Source organism: Camelus bactrianus, chromosome 1 (genome assembly GCF_048773025.1).
Source record: "Camelus bactrianus isolate YW-2024 breed Bactrian camel chromosome 1, ASM4877302v1, whole genome shotgun sequence".
In the NCBI taxonomy this organism is placed as follows: Eukaryota; Metazoa; Chordata; class Mammalia; order Artiodactyla; family Camelidae; genus Camelus; species Camelus bactrianus.
The window spans coordinates 66,468,203-66,483,701 of NC_133539.1; the positions used below are offsets into that span (position 1 = coordinate 66,468,203).

At 38.3% G+C, this 15,499-nt stretch overlaps 1 protein-coding gene across 1 annotated transcript in view; it reads right to left on the reverse strand.

Annotated features, from left to right (window-relative positions):
- The window catches only part of CLDN16 (claudin 16), a 39,576-nt gene extending 29,956 nt beyond the window's left edge, over positions 1-9,620 (reverse strand). The window contains exon 1 of the mRNA XM_074365946.1: positions 1,488-9,620. The gene's annotated coding sequence lies outside the window, so the exon portion shown is untranslated. The remainder of the gene's footprint in view (positions 1-1,487) is intronic.
- Positions 9,621-15,499: the final 5,879 nt, after the last annotated feature.

Sequence of the window (15,499 nt, forward strand, 5' to 3'; positions counted from 1 at the left end):
TGGTAGGCTCTCCACAAAAAGATGTTGAATTTAATTTTATCCTCACAGCCTAGCTTTCAGCCTAGCACCTCGGCTGTGGATCTGTGAAAGGAGGAGATTGTCCAGCTGGAAATACTGCAGTTCTCCCTTTGGCCTGCAGGTGGAAGCAGCTCTACGTTTGCAGTCCGGAAAAACAGCAAGTCGTGTTTGTGCTAACTCGTCTCTGTGAATGTCACAAACAGTTCCGTCTACATTCATTATAATAATACGAGCCCTTGGAAGGAACAAGCTGATTTATACCAAATCTTACGAATAATCTTCTCACTCCTTTTTAATTGCCCAGTGCTCACTGTTAAAACGTACACAATAAATAAAATCACTCACTGTTGTCAAAGGCCATACTGGCTGTAACTAAGGACAGACAAAATAAATCAGTGGTTCAAAGCCTGAACCTCAGTCAGGCAGACTCAAGTTCAGGCTAAGCCACTTAACATACATAAGCTTTTGGGCACACTCCTTGCTACTTAATTAATAGCTGGCTCAATAAAATGAGGATGACAAATTCGAAGATGACTGTGAAAAATAAATAACATGTATAAAGGTCTTAATGCAGTGCCTGGAACACAATAAACAATCAACAAATTATAGCTACTATTTTTTTATGTTACAGTCTTGCTCTTCTACACATGTGCCGTACATATATATACACACGTGCATATATGTGCATGTATATGTATGTATGTACATATATACATGCACATATATACATACACATGGACATGATAGATAAAACAGCTTAGCTGAGCACAGAGGAAACAAAAAAGGTGTAATCATGAAGCAATTTTATTTTTCTCTCTGATGGTCCTTTCAAATCCATTCACTTTGGGTCAGTTCTTCCCCTGCCTCTTGGATGAAATCTAGGGAAGTCTCCATGGCATTTCTCTCATTCTTAGGTAATATAAATTCTTCTGGTCATTTCAAGGCACAAAGACACAGCCTCGTTCCGGTTATGTCAGCATCTGTACTGTTGTGCGTCGGCCAAGCCTGGGTAGCCAGTCGTCCCAATGCCCCCGACACAGTCTCCTTTAGATCTCTTGGACCCGAGATGGACAGCAGTCCATTATGTCTCTCCAGGTCCAGGAGGGAACAAATAACAGGTTTTCAGAGTAGGTGAGTTGAAACTCCTTTCTCTGGGCTTAAAATGAGGTACAAGAACTCTCTCCTCCATGGTGAAAGGGAAGCGGGACTCCATACATAGCAATAGCTCTCCAGAAACCTCTCTTTATATTCATCTCTTTTCTTGGTGATCACCTTGTGTTTTTTAGTGGGGGACAGGTAGGAGTGGGCAGGGTAGAGATAGCTGATCCACTAAGAGTTGCAGAACTGGTTCTAAGACGTCTGTTTTGCAACTCTTGCCTGGGGTCCCTCGTCTCACTTTGGAATGTGGTGTTTACTGTCCAGTGACTGCAGTCGAGACTGAAATGGTTCTAATTGAAAACCCTACTTACACAGGCTCATGTTGTGTTAAACTGAAGTTCCAGTGTTCATCCTGGCCAGACCACTCCTGGATTCACCATGTTTACTCCTGAGTACCATCACTTAAGATCAGCTGTAGCCACCTAGAGGAGAAGGTTCCAGTTGGTGAAGTTAGTGAGGAGATTGGCAACCATCTCATATTAGGTAAAACTGAAGAATGTTGGGGTGAAGAGAGTATTTTAAATCTATATAAAGGAGATAGTAAACATGACAGTGGGTTTTGAACAAAAGGAGGGTTGTCAAATGGGAAAGGAATAATTATCTTTCTAGGAGGCTTCAGAGAGCAGAACTAGGAAATCTTGTAAAAGCACAGAAAAGCAGAGTTGTGCTCAATTGAGGAAGAATTTCCAACAATCGGAACTGACTGAAAGGGAAGTGGTCTGGTCTGGTGGGTTTCTTGACATTGGAGATGTTCAAACAAATGAAGGATTACCATTAGTAAAGGGTTCACGAATCAGTTCCTGATACCCAATCAATCATCAGGAACTGGTTGATTTGAACTCTCTGATTTGGAGGATACTAGGGGAGCATGGGGTCCTAGGAAATTTATGTTCTTAATTTATTTCCTTCTGTACATAGAATTTGAGTCTTACTTAAGTCAAACCTCAGAGATAATTCATCAAAAATCACACCTCAAATCCAGTAGTAATGCATATATCATTACTCATTCTTTAACTTATCTCACCTGGAAAAACAAGATTTTCATCATGGTACAGTAAGATTAAGCTATCAAGGGTGCTTTTGGGTTAACCACAAGGTAATAAGCCTGGTGTCAAAGGTGAGCATTTTACTCCCTTTGAGTTAACAGGTAACTAACATGAAGCTTTTCTCTTGAATGGCCTGCACCCTTCCGCGTGTATCCAAGGAATTATTACACTGGTATTAAACAAGTCTATCAAAATCAGGCTTTACCTCACAAGCTGGATTTTTCTCAGTTGACTCAAGTATGCTCACTTCACCATTATGAATTTTTTTCCTCACCATTTTGCATTTCCTTCTTCTCTTCTCTCCACAAATTTATGCATTCACTTATGGAGTCAGTTTCAGCTCTTCTGTTCAAATTATGAAGGCTGTGTGAATGATGAATGCCCAGTGTATGCATATTCTACATCCTATTAGCTCTGTTTCTCTGGAGACCCCTAAGTAATGCACATCTCACAAGATGATTGTATATCACCCCTCTTTGCCCAGTCTGTCCTACTCAACGGAGTTTCCATTCTGGACATCTGAGCAATTTCTTAACCTCTGGATACTTCTATCTCTGAACATGTGTTTATATTACTTCTTCTGAATGGAATGCGTTTTATTTTTCTGGCCATTTATTATAATCTTAATCCTCAACCGAGGGAAGGCTATTAACTTCACGAAGCCTGATGTGATCTTCCACTCACTCTTTCCTCTGTCTGTTTGACATGTCATCAGTAACCACAGAGTTTAGCATGTCATCATTTCAAGTTTTCTATACATTAGTCTGATATCTCCAGATGATTTTTAGCAAACAAACAAACAAACAAACAGTTCAGCAAGTAGAAAGTATATGTCAGGCACAGGGTTAGGTGCTTCATATACAAATATTAATGAAAGTCCATTCAAGAAGCTTGCAGTCAAATATTGAGAATAGATAGATAGATCGATCTTGTGTTGAAATACATATTTCTGAAAACGGTTTCAGGAGTATAAATGATAGGGCAACTGACATCTCTGGGCAATCATTACAAAAAGGCTTCATGGCAGTGATGATGGTTGATTTGGTTCTTAAATAGTAAGAATTCACTAAACATAAAAGAAGGGAACAGACAAGGGAAACATCTTGGGCAAAGAAAGAATGGTGTGAATGGGTATCACATTACTGACAAATGGCTGTGTGAGGAGCACCGAAAAGCAAGCAATGATCCTGTTTTCCTTTTTCGCTTGTGCTTTAAATGCTCAACAATACTGAGTACGGTGGTTGCATCATGGTAGGAGCTCACATGCTGGGAATGTTTGTCTGTTTGTTAAGAATTTAAGCCCCACAGAAATAGGAACTGTGTGACTAGCTTTACTGAGTGCTGGGTTTCAATAATGTATATTGAGTGAATGAATGAGTTCCATGTGCCAGGCATCGTGCTAGTCATTAGAAACTCACCAAAGAACAAAATATTCTACTGGAGGAAGGATATTCAATAACATTTAAGCTCTTAATAGATATATGCTATCTCTCTGTGGGATAAAGATATAAATTTACTATGAGTACTCTGAAGAGGTCCTTCTAAGTGGTCTGGTTATAGTATAGCTTATTTGGAATGTATTTTACATTCAAGATGCAGGGCATTTTAATAGAAAATACTGGTCTAGAATTTCATACACTTAGTTTCAGCCCAAGGTACACTTTAGATTTTCTTAGCTTAGCTTCTTAGCATTATATGATAATAAAGAACATTAACAATTGTCCAGTAATTTGGTCATTCTAGACAACCAATCTATATAACTTAATTTTAAAACAAAAAATTCAAGTGTATTTCTTTCTTTATGCCTCAAATAGGGCAAAACGTTCTATATACCAGTGCTTAAAGAGCTAGGGGAAAAAATTCTGTATCAACATTACTCATTTTAGTCATATTTAATTGGTGTTTATAGATGTTTTCATTTATATTATTTCATTTTGCATTAAAGACAATTGAAGAGACATCATATCACCATTTTACAGATGCAAAAAATGAGGGCCATTTGTTTAAGGACTTATGTAACCTGATCAAGCCAGAAAGTGGCAGAATCTGGATTTGGACTGAAGACAATCAAAGTGGAACACAGGCAAGCATCCAGTGGAAACTGCAAAGGCCAACAGAGATGAGTCAGGGAAACGGAAGTCCTCCCAAGGAGATCCGGCTCACTCAAACCTGGCAGAGGTTCAGGGACAGTCCCACTCCACCTGTCACCTGTTCAACATTCTGACTCCTTAATCCTAGGTCAGGATTCAGATGAAAAATCGACCCTAACCACCAGTGAACAGGAAAGAATCAGGACCTGAAACTCATGACATCTGGATTATCATCCTGGTAAGATAAAAGCTCTCTGTTGAAACTGTGAAGCAAGTTGCTTTACTCACTTGAATTTATCAGTGAAACAGCTTCAACCAATCTGCCCTCAGGGAGGCAGTGAAAATGTGTGACATCACTCATGAAAGGTGGAAGGCTCTATTGTACTTCATATCCCATTTTGTGCACATGTAGAAACACTGTGAGGTCCTCCCCTCCTTCAGAAAAACCTCCTCCCACTCTTACCTCTTCTCTCTCTTACCTTCCAAACTTACCTGCTGAGAGTCTCTTCAATCTTCAAGGACCTTCTCAAATCTGATCCCATCATTTGAGTGCATTGAGAGGCTCCCATTTGTAAGTCATCTGTCCCTTGAATCGATATTAACTCTTTGCTTGTTAGAATAATATTAATAATAATACTTAATTATAATTTTTAATAATTAGGACCTCAACATTTATTGAGGGTTACTACATGTTATGGACTAAGCCAACTGATTTTCGAGTGTTATCTTTTTACGTTCTTCCAACAGTCCTAAGAAGCAGTTCTATTATAAACATACATTTTATGGAAGAAGAAATAGATGATTGGAATGATATTTTAACTTATCCCAGTTTTCACAACTAGCAAATAATGGAGCCAGGATCTAAACCCAGGTCTGACTGTCCCAGGAGAAGGCAGTCCTGATACCACCAGGCACTATAGACTTCTACCTGGCATTATGACCATAGCTTTTCCTACTAGGTCACTGGGAATCCATGGTTAAAACCGGAAGGCTATCCTGGATTAACAGATGAAGAAGCTGAGGCTCTGGGAAAATATCTTACCCAAGGTGACTCAATTGTTAATAAGACAGAAGAGCTAAACCTGCTCCACTTGACGCCTTCCACACTGCCTGCTGGGTCTGTAAGGGCACGGAGGGCACCTCCTCATCCTCTTCTCAGCCTCAGCATTGCACACACATCTTGCTTGTGGCAAGTGCTTAGGAATTCAATTTACTGGAATTTTTTTGTGATCAGAGACCATGAATTAGAACAAGCTGAGATATTATAGCATATCATGATTACTAATGCCCCACATAGAATACAAACGAGAAACTATAATGTACTTGCCTAACTAAAGAGACTTTAAACAGAGGATCAAAATATTGGTTTTGGTTTTTTAACCAGGGACCAACTAAGTTCAGCTAAGCTAAACTGATTTCCAGAGATGAAACTAACTAAAAGTGATAAAGCCCAAAAGGGAGACTGAGAATGAAAACGCATGACAGAAGGAGACTGATCATGTGACCCATCCATTTTAGTGAAATGTTCCAACCACACAATTCAAATATTTGTGAAAAAAAAATTCTTTGGGGATCAAATGCATTAGCAGTAATTCCTTAGTGCCACCTTTGCCACATTGCTTTCCACTACCCTTTTAAAATTTCCACTATTATCAGGCTAAAATACAAAGTGTTTCGAGTGGCATGCATGATCTTTCTCAATCTGATCCTCCTCTGCTTCTCCAGACTCACCTGCTATGATTTCAAACATGCATGCATGTACCTTTGAACCAGTAACTCTCTCTCCAGCATCTGGAAAAGTCTCCCCCCTCTGCCTGGAAGATCCTTGTCCTCCCCCTTTCTTCACCACCTAACTAACTCCTCTGCCACTTTCTAGACTCAGGTTTCATTACCTCCTAGATGATTGACTCTAAAAACTGATCATCAGAATCACCTGGGGAGTTGTTATCAAAGAGCAGATACCTACAGAGACTATGATTTCCAGACATCATAATTTCCAAAAATCGCTGCCATAGATAACTCCTCTGAGCCCACCCTTCCCCTCACATCGGACTGTTACTGTCTATGTCTCTCCTCCCTACCAGGTTGAGAGCTCCTTGTCAACAGAGACATGACTTCCAGTTCTCTAACACCAGCCAGCTTTAGATCAGTAATAAACGTTGGATGAAAAAATGAATAAATGAAGTTGGCAAGTCATAAGCTTCTTTGCTCAAACTGTTTCCCCTGCCTACAACAGGAGCATATCTTCGCCTTTATTTTCTGCTAACCTTTTCAGCCTCTCAGTTAAAGTTACTCTTTCCTTGCTATGGCAGATGTTTTTGTTTATTTTTCTCTTGTAACACTTTATAACCTGACTTACATTTATGTATTTGTGCATCTCTCCCACTGAGTTCTAAGCTCCCAATGTCAGAGACTGTCTTTTTCAAATTTTTGATTCTTTCAGCCATCATCAACATACCCTATCCATACTTGTTGAATTAAACCAACATTTGCATCTCTTTAATTTTCTAATCTTTCATATTCCCAGAATAAATACAATCCTTATGAGCACATAACAAAATATCATTCAGAAATACATCCAATAATCTTACATTAATCACAGATGTAAATGCTGTTGATTCGCTATGAAAAATTTAGGATCATACTCATATAAATGTGTATGGGTGTGTATGTATATACTTATATGGATATATCTCTCCAACAGGAAGGGAGGTGAGGTTTCAGACCTTTGGAGCAGGACGTAATCAGTTCAAGGAGATGAGATTCTTAATAGTAAATAAAAATGTAATTGATGATTTCAGCAAAATTTATTTTGAAGGCAGTGATTTGGATTATTTTGCAAACTGAACCCCAACCATCCAGCCCTAACTTTCCTTCAATTGCAAGCTATGTCAGGAAGGATCTGTCAGTAAGAACAGTAAGTGACAATGGTTGCGGGGCTTAGCAAAGTGAAGGAGGTGGTTACTGGATGCATTGTTGCAGCTGTGAAAATCTGAAGTCAAGGTACGGAAACAGCAGAGGGATAAACTTGGAGCTAGGTAACTAATCACAATTTTTTTTTTTTTAATGGGGGAGCTAAGTTAAGACAAGGGTAAAGAAATGGACAAGGTTTAGAGACGGAACATGAATGGAGGAAGGTAACATTTGAGTTGGAGAAAATGAATGTTCTAAAATAGAAAACCTATGGCCCACTTATTTTGGATTAACTCACAAATACCTTGTTGGGTAGAAGGAAGACTCTTGAAGGGAGTCAACTGTAAATGCTGAATAAATAGATGGTGAATGGATAAATTCATGAAAGAATTTCTGGTTCAATTTATGCCCATAATTTCAAGTAGAACTATTATACTCTGTTGTTTAAAACTTCTGCTATCCTCTTTAAGCAGAAATGTCTATATCTCCCAACTGTAACTGGGCACCAACACAAAACAAACTGGTTTCCTCCTTCATGAGCAACATTCATGTCTGAAGCATTTTCTCTTACTCCCATTATGTGGGTCACCTTTCAGCTGAGGTCCAGCATGGCCCAGGGTTTTCCCCAGTATGACCCGGCTCAGATGTATGAGGCTACACTTACAACCCTGACACTCCAAAGAGCCCAAGGGTTGAAGCAAAATTAAATGCCAGGTCTGTAGAACAGCCTAAATCCCCTTGGTCAGTTAACATTTGCAAAATACTGTCAGTAAGCTTTTAAGCAAACACTATTTATTTGACCTTCAGAAATTATATGTGAAAAGCAAAGGTAGGACTGCTTATCGTTTATCCTAAAATGTACTTCACTAACTGGAGTTTGAATATTCCTACTGAATATATAAAAATGACAGGGGTAGGTGTAGGAAGGAAAGAAACAGAAATATAGTAATTTACAATCTGTCTCTGAAAGTTTTGTAAACATATGCACCCATTCATAAAGAAACATAGCTTAGATATAAATCCAAAGACCTATAAATCTAATGTCACTTAAACTTATTTAACTGTTCCCTACTCTGCTACCTTTAATTTGAAGATGCCAAATACAATGATAAACCTAATTACTCTTTGGTTATATTCTTATTAATGATGCTTAAAATTGGCACAGATATAATACTAAAACTCAACATATAGTATACATAAAATTTAAAAAATCTTTTTAGGTACTGTACTCTTCAGTCTTTTTTTTTCAAACAGCAACAAAAAAGACTTTTCTGTCTAACTGGTATTGTTATATTTTTTTAAAAAATAAGTGTCAATTGAAAAATTAATTCTAACAAGTGATGTGTCTAGATCTAGCTAGATAAATTGGTGTCTGGATGAGGGAGCAAACTCACGAATCTTATTACATGCTAAACTCCATGTGTCGCACGTATTAGGTTCAACCACAAGAGGATTGCTTTGCAAACAGATGGCCAACAGCAAGTCCAGTCCTGCAGAGTGATAAGGAGGGGAGTGATTCATAGTGTTAGAAGGGCAGGAGGGGAGAGAAGTAAACAGTCAACGTGCCACTCCTTTCGACGGCATCCTTCAGAAGCCTTGAACTTTTTCAGGTCTAAAGCAACTCACGGAACTTGCTGATCACTTACATGTTTGACCCTGTACAAGTTAAAGATTTCTGACTCTGCCTCAGGGGAAATTAGTCCCCACCCCCACCCCCAAAAAAGCTATTTTCAGTGTTGGAGGGAAAACGGAGAAACTCCTATTGTTGCTTCCAGTGATTGATGGTCCCACCTCTCACGTGGTAGATCAGTATAGACTCTCGGTATCTGGAGTTTTTCTTTCTTTCACTTGCATTTTGAGCTCTCTAGAACCTTTCTGCGTCAAAACTCTAGGATTCATAAGATGTAAACAAGCTCAAATTCTGCTGCCTAAAATACCTACGCTTACTGTCATCACCCATAAGGGAAGATAAACACCTGAGATGACCTCTGGGAAATTTCTCCTCACAAAAGTAGAAGAAAAGGAGAGTCAAGAGTTTCCTAACAAATAGGATGAGTTTTTTTTCATTGGGACAATATGCATAAGGATCTTTCATATCCTTAACCAGACTATCAAAGCAATACTGTGCCTGTCTGATACTTTTAGGCGTATCTGAATTGTCATGTATTTACCATGTCATTGATTGGTTCTGAAGTATCAGCCATAGATTTTCTACATCATTGACTGGTTCTAAGGAATTCATTTATAAAGAAAAAATGTTGCCTGAGTCCTACACTAGATATTGGATAACCAAAGATGACTAAGAGAATATTTCTAGGCACTCACAACCTACCTTGAGCACAATAGCATTCCTTGGGGCAATGTAAATTAGTTAAATGCCATGTGTTATAGCGATATTTGAGGCATATACACCCCTTACACTTACGAAGTTCAAAAAAGGACAGTCTCTTTTAAAACTTTTGTTGTTAAAAAACAGAACGAAGTCAAAGTTTCTCTCTGTAAGCTTGTCAAGCAGGCTAGAAATCAGGGAACATATTTCTTTTTCATAAATGAGTCACTCCTAAAAATACAACATATTCTTAGTCTGTACGCTTTATGGAATCATTAATAAAATGTTTCTACTGTCATAGATGTGAAGTAAGAATCTGTTAGTGTCTCAGGGACACCCTGGAGATGGAGGTAAGTTATGGATGAGGAACAAGGACCAAGATGTATGAATCAATGGACAAAGGCTCTGGAAGACCCAGGTTTCAGCTCCAACTCAGACTTAGATTCATTATTTTAAGAACAAAATATTCACTGCTTTGAGCCTTATTTTCAAAGCAACAGGGGGAAGGGAAGGGAGTTCTCAATTCCTTAAAAGTCTTATTTTACAGGGGGCTTCCTAAACCCTACATATGTTGGACAAGGACACAGAGGCAGAGTCGGGGGTTCTGTCAGGGACCGGAGGTAGAATAAACAAAGGGCTGCATTTTGAGAATTGAGCAGATATCAGCATGACCAATAAGGAATGAGGGGCAAGGGGAAAGATCAGAGATGAGCAGTCAAAGGCTAATAATGCCAACAGTCAGGAAACAGGAGCTGGAGAAGCCGGCTCCAGCTAGGAGATCAGATACACAGATCAGAAACAAGCCACTTGCATTAGGAAGACCTTGACACCTAAGGTAGGCCTTTGCCAAATCCCAAGCCGTTATGCTTCTCTGTAAGAAAAGGAATGGAGAGCTAATTTGCATGTAACTGTTAGGTGCCAAGGGCCATGTTATGCACTTCCACAAATGCTCACTCCTTAATTCCATTTGCTTTTGAGGAAACTGAGGTTCAGAGAATGTTAGTAACTTTCTCAAGGTTCTGGGGACATGAAAGAGCTGGATGTCCATTCTGAAAAGATCTGCTGATGAGCCCTTTGGCTGAAAGTGAGCCCTGGTTCTTTTTGCAAGACTTTTCAATTCTTTATGTTGGAAAAAAATCTTCAGATGTCCAATTTAAAGATCTATCACTAACCAGACTTCAAGTACAGTCAGTCCTGAGAAGATGCGAGCTAAGTAGGAACTGAAGGAGCCTGGGAGGTAAGTCCTAGCACCCAGACACTGGATCAGGTGCTCAGAGCCAGACTAAGCCCTCTGAGATATGTCGGTAAACAGCTCAGGGGGTAACATACAGAAACAAAAACCAAATTTATCGTTGCCAGTGGGGGAAAGAGAGATGGGTAGGAAGATAAAGTGGGAGTATGGGATTTGCAGATACACACTACTACACATAAAATAGGTAAACAACAAGGTCCTACTGTATAGCATAGGGAACTATATTCAATATCTTGTAATAGCCTATAATGAAAAAGATTATGAAAAGGAATATATATATATACGTAATATTATATATATAACTGAATCTCTATGCTGTACTCCAGAAACTAACACAACATTGCAAACCAACTATACTTTAATTTAAAAAAAAAAGAGATTACAGTGGCCGTGGACAGGGAGCAGCCCAGCCAGGCAGATGTTCAACCACCTGGGGCAGCAGGCACATAGATGCCAGTGTCAGAGAGTCTAGGGGCTGACAATATGCGGACCAAGAAGAATGGCAGAAGGTGTGAGGGCAGATTTCTGGGTGCCTCATTTGGAAGTGGGGTTCAGGAGTGAGCAAAAGCCCAGCTGCCAGGTGAATTGGAGAGAACAGTCTAGTGTTCTGTCCATTAATGAACAAATCGACAATTTATTTTGTATATACTGAGTTCAAAGCTTTGTTCTAGCCTGAGGTTACATGAGCGAACAAAGCAGACAAAGATGCCTACCTTCACAGAACTTACTTTCTATTGGAAAAAAGAAACTGGCAAGTACTTCAGGTACCAAAGAACAAGGCAAGAGTGTAATTTTAAGAGCAGAGATTAGTGGGCAAACTGAGAATATTAGAGAGCCTGACTCAGTTCTCTCCATCTGAACTATTATCCTATGACTTAAAAAGTTGCTTCCTAATAGAAACATCCTTGGTCTCAAAGCCTAGAGTGACACTGGACCTGCACGATGTAGTGGTTGGAGGGGTAGAACATCAGGAAAGGCACTACTGGTCTCATAGGATATATTTAAAAGAAAAATTATCATGAATAAATGGAATTCTCACATGCATATGACTTATTCATGTCACTTGATTGCTTATATGAGAAGTTTAATGCTCAGGAGAACACCCATGGACACGGTAGAAATGTATACAGGTTGCACACTACAGAAGTCTGGTTCATTATTCAGATCACAGTCTATGTGATTTCCATCCCTGCAGATATGCAGTGCACAACCTGAATGGCCATACCCAGCAGCTCTCAACATTTACCAAGAGCTGTAATGACTGATGTTAACCAAGATATATGACACTATAATCATTTACTAAAATTAGTCTGCAAAATATAAAGTTAAATTAACCTATTTAAATTAACTAGAGCATTCAAAAGGAGATAGCTAAAGATATAGCATAAATTGAGGAAGTTTTATATTTTTCCTGTCTTTTCTGCAAGTGAAAGGAGGAACTTTCAAATTAAATAAAAATAATTGAAGAAGCAAGAACTCTCCAGGTGTCTAAAAAAAAAAAAATCTTTCAACCTAATCTTAAAAAGTCGTAACATAGCAGAGTTCTACTACCTCTAAGAGATATCTGAAATGGAAAGAGACACTTCCAAAGTCATAAAAGTGCAAGTGGCAGTCCTTGATTTAGAAAATCCAGACTTCTAAAGGCCTGTTGAATGTTCTGTCTGCCATATTATTATGACCTTCGTATAGAGAATGTCATCTGTTTAGGGTGAAAGGAAATGTTCTCTCTCTGCCTCAGGTTTTCTCAGAGTATAAAATTTGCCTTGAAACTTTGTGCTAATTCTGACTCAGTTCACAGAAGCTTCACAGGTTTCACCTACCCACACCTACTTTTATTTGAGCAAGGGAAACTAACATTTAGTCCTTCCCGCTAACAAACAAGTCTCGACAAAGGCAAGGCTTGTGAAGTCATTTTTCCAGCCATTCTTTCATAAGGTTTTGTTTATCATAAGGAGCCTGAGTCACTGTTCCCCCAAAAGTAGACAGGAAGAATAAAGGATAGAATGATTTTTAGGACATAAAACTCAATAAACAAATTAGCATATTTATATTTGTTGACATGGAAAGACATGATAAAATTGTAAATGATAAAAAGCTAATTAATAAATAGTAGGGGCTCATTTTTGTAAAGTATATGTATAGTTTTTGTTAGCAAAATGCTAGGATAATTTACTTTAAAGTTTATAAAAAGGCTAGGATAATTCACTTCAAAATTCAAACAGTCATGACTTCCTTTTTAGCATAATACCCTCTAAGTCCATTCATGGCAAGATTTCATTCTTTTTTATGGCTAATATTCCACTATATATATTTACATTCATATATATTTTCACATATATTTATCAAATATTCCACTATATATATTCATATATATATGAAATAATTCAGACAGAGAAAGACAAATGCTGTATGACCTCATTTATATAGGGACTCCAAAAAACAAAATATGTGAATAAAAATAACAAAATGGAAACAGAATTATAGGTACAGAGAGCAAACAGGTGGTTACCAGAGGAAAGAGGCTTTGAGGGGAAAGAAATAGGTGAGGAAAATTAAAAGGTACAAACTTCCAGTTGAAACATAAATGAGTCACAGATATGAAATGCACAATGTGGGGAATACAGTCAATAACTAGTAATATCTTTGGTGACATACTCATAACTAGGCTTATTGTGGTGATCACTTTGAAATGTATAGAAAAAAATCACTATATTGTATAACAGGAACTAACATAGTTTTGTAGGTCACTTATGCTTCAAAAACAAATAAGCAATCATAAAAGGAACTCATAGAAAAGGAGGTCAGATTTGTGGTTACCAGAGGTGGAGGAGGGGAGAAGGAGAAATTGGATAAATGCAACAAAAGGTACTGCAAACTTCCAGTTATAAGATAAATAAATACTAGGGATGTAATGATAACATCATGATAAATATATATAACACTGTTGTATGCTGTAACTTGTTAAGAGAGTAAATGCTAATATTTTCATCATCAAATTTCTTTTATATTTCTTTAATTTTATATCTATACGAGAGGATAAATGTCAACTAAACTTACTGTGACTTACATAGATGTATGTAAGTCAGATCATTATGCTGTACACTATAAACTTTTATATAGTGCTGTACATCAACTATATCTCAATAAAACTGGAAGAAAAAATATATCAAATATAATATATAGCTGATGGATGTATTTTAGATTATTTCAATTAAGACAGTAGTTTACTTATCTAGATTTCCTAATTTTTCTACAATGAATATTCACCGTATAATAAAAATGACAGAATAATCAAATTACACTAGTTTTCCATTTCATGTTCCTTTTTGAACATTTATAAATGAAGTTTAAGAGATCGTTCATGCATCCAATATACCTTTACTGAGCAACTACTATACAAATCAGACCTATATACAATTTCATTTGAACCTCATTATGCTCCTGAGTGAGTCAGTTAAAAGATATGTTGGACCTGAAACTTTAGTGGTAATAACCAGAGAGAAAAGAAAAGGTACATAATCAGGTGGAACAGACTTGTAAAATGGACTTAACTCTAGGACTGGCCTCTCAAAGGCAGTTCCTATCCGGGGACGGCACCTGAATTAGAGAGTGGCATATGGCCGCACGATCTGCTACTCAGTAAAGATGACTTACATGGGGTGAGCAACAGTGTTATATCGAGGGAATTCATCTGTCAAGAAACAATACTTAAGACAGTAAAATCCAGAGAAAGGCAAAGGAGAGCTCATCAGCTTGTCATGCTCCATGACTAGGTGTTTGAGATCCAGAGAATCAGGATATTTTATATTTTATAAGACTACTCTTTGTCCTCTAATAAAACGTTATAAGCTAAGATGCTGGTTGAGGTTTAAAGACATGGTCTTTGCCTATGTATACACTAAGAGACTTTTTTGGTAGCAAGCTGACAGAAAACCCGTATCAAATAAGTTTAAATAACTAAGGGGTTTGGTTGGCTTTCCTAAGTGAAAAGAATTCGAGAGAAGATAGAAATGCTTGCTGCTTCTTCTTCTTTTTTTTTTTTTTTTTAATCAGAATTCCAGGTATGGCTGCATAATTCTTCACGTTCTACCTTCTTCAGAATGACAGCTTTGTCCTCCAGGTGGCTTTTCTCATCCTGACAGAATGACTCCAACATTTACATACACACATTTTACCATCTAGGAGATAGGAGACTCTCCATAAACTAGAATCCCCACTAAAAGTCCTGAAAGCCAACCCAAATGCACCAACTCGGGTCCAATGCCCACCTCTATTCCTATCACTGTGGTGAGAGGAATGAAATGCACTGACTGGATTAAATGATTGCATTAGATATCTGATGCTGTGTAACAAGCTGTCCCCAAGTGTAGCAGCTTAAAATAAATGTGTTTCTGGGGGTCAGGAACACAGGGTCGGCTTAGCTGGGTGGTTCTGAGTCAGGACTGGTCAGGGCTGCAGCCTCATCTGGAGGCACAACTTGGGGCTGGTGCTTCCATTCCACTACTGTTGACCTGAGCTCCTCACTGCTTTTTGTCTGATCATTTCACATCTTCATTATATGGGCTCATCCATTGGCTGCATAGTGTCCTCACAACACGGCAGCTGACTTCCCACAGAGCGAGGGGTCAGAGAGAGAAAATGAGGGAGTGTGTTCCTGAGAAGGAAGCTGCCATCTTTTCCATAACCTAATCTT